Source organism: Lycium barbarum, chromosome 1, assembly GCF_019175385.1.
Source record: "Lycium barbarum isolate Lr01 chromosome 1, ASM1917538v2, whole genome shotgun sequence".
In the NCBI taxonomy this organism is placed as follows: domain Eukaryota; kingdom Viridiplantae; phylum Streptophyta; class Magnoliopsida; order Solanales; family Solanaceae; genus Lycium; species Lycium barbarum.
The window spans coordinates 139,274,719-139,280,902 of NC_083337.1; positions in this window are offsets into that span (position 1 = coordinate 139,274,719).

The window sequence follows — 6,184 nt, forward strand, 5'->3', positions numbered from 1 at the left end:
ATTTGGTCACAAAGACGAGGAAAAATAAAACTTACCCACATAGAATTTAGCATAAGTTTACCATGTTTTTTTTTTTTTTTTTTTTTTTTTTTTTTTTTTTTTTTATCTTTCCACACCAAACATATTTAGCTTTGCTAATACAATGTTTTGGTTCACGTTTTTCTTTACTGCATAACTAATACATGTGTAAGTTATGAAAAAATCTATGTATAATTTTATGCAGGGTATAACTAAATCATGAATAACCTTGCATAACTAATACCTGCATACATATAACTAATCTTTGCATTACTAATACCTGAATAATCAATCGCTATGTTACTAATACGTGCATAACTCTAACCTGCACAAGTAATACTATGCTTGTTAGCATTTTTTTTGCTACATATAAAATTCAACAATACACCTAGTGGTGTTTGATTTGCAATTTAGAAACTCACATGACTCATACATGTATCGGTTATGAGTGAATCTATGTAATTATTGAAGATGGAATAACTAAAGTCTACATAAATCCCTACATGAAATAATACATAATTTCCCTAAACTAATCCCTGTGTTACTAATACCTGCATAACTCTAACCAACTACCAAACGACCCCTTAATATTTAATTTTGTCCCCTATTTCTAAAAGAAGAATGAGACATTACTATTACTATATTATATAAAGGCCAATCCATTTTTGTAGTACTTAGTTGGGGACCTTAGTAACATTACAACTAAGCCTTACTAACTAAGAGGTTCCTTCTTCCAAATTTGCCCCATATTTGTCTTTTATTACTTCATCTACTATAAGGTGTTATATAAAGGTTAAGTACTTTCAAGTCTTTTTTGGTAATACAAAATCCCTTAGAATAACTTTTTTGAAGATGATGTAACATGTACTTTAACTTTTTCATATGCCACATTTTTACTCCTAACTATATTTATTTATTACTTAGGGTGCCACACTCAATTTTGATAAATTTAGAAAAATTCAAGCTCCTCTTGAAATGTCAATTAAAAAAAAAAAAGTCAGTACGTGTAAATCGAATGGTACCTTAATTTAAACATGTATTGCCCACAAGAATTGAATTTAATTGTCCAATGCGAAACTTTAAAAATTTAATAGATAAAATTGATCTTCGTTTGAATTAGATATTGTTACCTAATTTGTTTGTTTTTATCCAAATTATTTGTTAACAATATTGAAATTTGAATCTTTTCATCACTCTGTTGTGTTGGTTTGTACGTTGATTAGCTATATCCTTCATGTTTAACAAAATTAATTTTTTTCGGATATTATTTGACATATTCTAATATTTTATTTTTTAAAATGCATGCGTACTTAAATATTTCATAGCTTCTAAAATGATAACATAATGAACAATGTATGTTGTAGCTTATGCTCCATTCATCTACAAAAACCAAAAAAAAAAAAGTGTCAGGCGTACTACGCGCAGTGACGAAGCCAGAATTTTCGCTAAGGGGTTTCAAATATGAAAAATTAAATACACAAAGAAGCCAAAGGGGGTTCAACGTCTAAATAGTGTAATTTTCCACCGAAAGGGGTTCGGATGAACCCCCTTGACCCTTTGTCCCTCCACCTCTGACTACGCGGTATGAATTCATAAATATATTTCTTAATATAAATTTACACTTTAAAAATTTCATAAAAAGAAACTATAATCCAAACTTGATGGAATAGTTTAAAATGTTGAGAACATCTTTGAAAATATGTAGTTAATGAAATAATTTTTTAGTTATTCAAGCAATAGTAATATCAAACAACTTATGATAAAGGGAGTAAGTTTTTTTTTTGTGATTTTGAGTATCGTTTTTTTTTTTTTTTGGGGGGGGGGGAGGGGGTAAAAAAATGTTAGACAGTATTTGTTAGCATAGTGAAACATGGTTAGATGGATCATGCAGGATTGAAGCTTCATTTGTGTTTGAGAAAATAATCAAAATATAGTGTTTGAGAAAATAATCAAAATATACGTTTTATAAAATAATGTTCCACTTAAACTAACAAAAGGAAAAAATGTCATTTTCTCATTACATAACTTTAGAAAGTAAAAGGAAAGTTTAATTATATTGAAAAAAATAATTAATTTTCTTCATATTTTCAACATACTTTGTATAATTTAAATGAATTGACATCTACAAATATTGTAAAGTATAAAATTTTATATAAAAGTTATCTTTGTTTTATAAGTAACCTCATCAAAATCTCAGTAAAGAATAATGTAGCATATAACTGATGTCTCTAGAACCAAATTATTTTTCTTCCTTTTGGAAGAAAACGTTATAGTTCATAATGGATGTTGTTAATCACGCATGCTATAACTAAGTTGGATTTCAAGAAATTACCAAAATCTAAAATTTAAATAAAATTAAACAAATAACAAAAAATAAGAGACTTTATGTCATGTAAATGTTTGAAGGTAAAACGAAAGTCTAAAGTAAGGACAAAAGAAATCTACGTTCAATTTTTAAATACTTTTGTTCAATTTAAATATTAAGTCTTTTGTTTTTAAAAGTTTGCAAAGACTGTCAAACTAATTTTTCAATAACTTAATATAAAAAAAAGCGATAAAAATAATTATAAGTAATTACAAATGTAACTTTTAATCTTAGTTTTGAGCTCGGGCTTAGCACAGGCCAAATACCACTAGTTGACATATATATACCAGTACTAATAACTATAGATAGAATTTTAGCCAAAGATTAGGCTTAGTAGCTATAATTCAAAAAAATAACAGCAAATAGCCAAATCCTAATTTTAGCAATACTACAAGATGTATTCACCGGCCCCCACCAACTAGATTGGTTCATTTGATTCTCCGTTGTTCCATCATTTGTCAAAATCACTGAATTCACTACTACTTTTTGGAGAAAAAAAAAAATCTCTCAGTTCATCAATGGCAATATCTTACCAAAATCCTTATTGCAACTAAACTCGAATTAGAAACTATGATAGTTTTTGTGAATTGGTGTAGTTTGGAAACACCTAGATGAAGCTATATACAAGGTTTGAGAAATATTGGACTCGATTTGAACTGAATTTGAGTCAAAATTCAAAAACATGGAATCTGTCATTGCAACATGTGTATTTCACATTGTATATCTTATATATTTCTATATATTACATAGAAATTTTCATGGATATACATTATATTCACGAGATAAACATAGACTGATATACTACATTTATATACATTGTGACATACACAAATATATTGTGTGGAATAGACGAATGCAATCTTAGTCTACCTCGATTCTACCTTGATTTTACAATCTGAAAATAATCTCAAATTTGTCTTAAATCATCTCCTAACACCTCCCAAATTGACATTCAAGTTCCTTAGGAAAATTCCAATAAAATTCATTATCACCTCATCGGAACAAACAACAAATAGATCAAAAAGATTGAACCAAGCTTTAGTGATCTTTAATAGTATTCAAGTCCTTCTTCTAATTTCTTCTTCCCAAGCTTCAATATATTTGAGTTTGACTTTAATGGAGGACATCTAAAATTTAACCCATTGACCACTTTTTTTTGCTGGGGAAGAGAGATTGTGGAATATATATTAAAGTAAACAAATATGAGTTTTGACATTAATGGAGGGATGGAGTCGCCTGAAGCAAATTGAAAAAACGGAGATAATTTTTTCCTTCCTATTAGTGTTTTCCACAGTTTGCTATAGGTTGCCAAATTTTAGACTAAAAATATCATTGAAGCTTAATCTTTGTCAATAATAAAAATTTGATCATTTTATATCAGTTATTTACCCTGTACGTACCTCTATGTCATTTTCTCAAGAAAAATTAGCACCTTCTGGCCATTAGGCCCATTAAATGTAAATTAATATCAATGTACTGTTATTTGGAGTTATACCTCAATTTGAAAATATTTACCAAAAAATTGTCAAATTGTAGCCAACTACGTTTTTCTTGTATTGAGACCTAAATATAGTATTTTAGACACCGTACTCAATAATGTCATTCTCATACTCTTTTGCAGATCTAAGTTGTACTTCACTTTCTGGTCTCACAGTCAAGCACAAATGACAGTCTCAAAGCTAAATTCTTCATCCCTTGTAATTTTTGTTGTGATTATCATTGTTTGTTCTCTCATCGCAGATTTTGCTAACAATAATTTTAGTTGCTTGCCTTGTGAATGTCACCATGTGAAATAACGCATCATCAACACTCTGCATCCAATTTGTTGATGGTCTTGTTTGTGCACTCTTCTCATAAAAGTTTTCTGCCCTCAACATTTAGTTAACTAGCCTGAAGTTGGACTTGGTGACTTAAATCCACTCGCTACAACTTCAAAAGAAAAAGGAAAAACAAAGGTCGATGCAAAACTAAGGTACACATAAATAAATGCAAAAGGAAACACAATTATAAGAGAAACTAGGTAATTGCTAGATGAAGTGAAAGGGAGTGGGGTTGTTCGAACTTCTTGAATTATTTTGTGAAACAAAGTAGCTTTTATAATGTGTTTGCCGCAAATTTCAAGTTTCTTCTTCTTCCCTCTTTTAATTAAAATGGTATTTTGCATTGTTACGATGCAATATATAGTTGAAGCGACAATGAGTTTGTAGTAGTGATGCGGCAGAATATATCCAAAAATGAGGGGAAATAATTTTTGAGGCTGTGTAAATATGTGAATATACTCTTGTATTCATCTTTCATGCATATGATGCATACTATGTGAATAATTATGTGTTTATCTATGAAATTTTGTACATAATATACACAATATATACACGTGTATACAATATCACAACAATGTTTTTTCAAATCGATTTCAGCTTCAAATTTTGACTTCAAAGCAGTGCTAGTTATCCTCAAATTAATATATACTCTCATTCATATTTGTCCAACGAATTCCAACTATACCACTAAAAATAAATAGAATGATATTTAGATAAAAAAGCATAATCAATTTTCGATAGAAAATGGAGCAATCTGATGACTTGTCCTTTTTTTGACTATAGATGACTACCTTGAAAATTTTATGATTATTGATGGGTTGTTGGAGAAGCGATATAGGTGAGTTGATAAAAAATGTCAAGAAAGAGAGCCCAAGTTATAGGAGTTATTTATTACCATTTTTTTTTTCGCTCTACCTGTGTCAATGCCAATTATAGGCTAAATTGATGTCGATTGCTCTTTAGAGTTGTATATAAGTTTCATATTCCCTTTTTAAAACTTAGGGGAAAATACATAAATACACCTCCCCCGACGTATACTCGGATTAATTATGACGCACCCAACCTTTGTGGGCGACCTATTACCCCCTGACCTTATTTTTTCAGTATTTTTGTAGCCTTTTTAGGCTGACGTGGCACCAAAAAAAATTATAATTTAAAAATAGCGAGGGAAAGCAGTAAAAATAGTTTTTATATTTTAATAAAAATTAGTTTTTAAAAATTTATTTATATTTTATCCTCTCACCCACCCCCAACCTCTCTTTCTTCCACATTTCAATTGTTAAAGCTACTAATTGCAATTTTTCAAATCCTAATTCTTTATGCCCAATTGTTAAAGCTTCAATCTTTATTGATTTTAGAGAAGATTTAGCTTAGTTGGAGACCAATCCAAATGCTAAATGTGAGTCCTTTATCACCACCGCTACCACCGCCACGTTAGCACCACCGCCATCTCCAAAATCTGTGCATTTTGCTCCGAAAACAACAACCTTGGAGAGTAAACACTCTAAGCACGATAAATCTCATGGGAAATCGAAAAAGAAGGCAAATTGGGGGAAGAAACTAGGATTTATGTTTGTTGGTGTTGCTGAGTCTTGCAGGTGTGTGTGTTGGGGTTCTTGTTGATCAAAAGAAGACAATTAGCTTTGAGTATTTGGTTTTGTTTCTTTGCTATATCTCTACAATCTCAAGTTTTTTTTTGGTGGTGTGGGGGGGGGGGGGGGGGGAGGGAGGGCGGCCTGAAATGAAATTGAATGTGTGTGTTAATGGAGGAAGAAAATGGGTTGAATGTGTGTATGTTAATGGAGGAAGAAAATGGGTTGAATGTATGTGCATTAATGGAGGAAGAAAATGAGTTGAATGTGTGCGTGTTAATGGAGGAAGAAAATTGGTTGGTTAATTTCTTGAAAAAATATTTATGATTGATGAAAGAAATTGATTGTGTGTGTGTTGATGGAGGATGAAAATGAGTTGAATGTGTGTG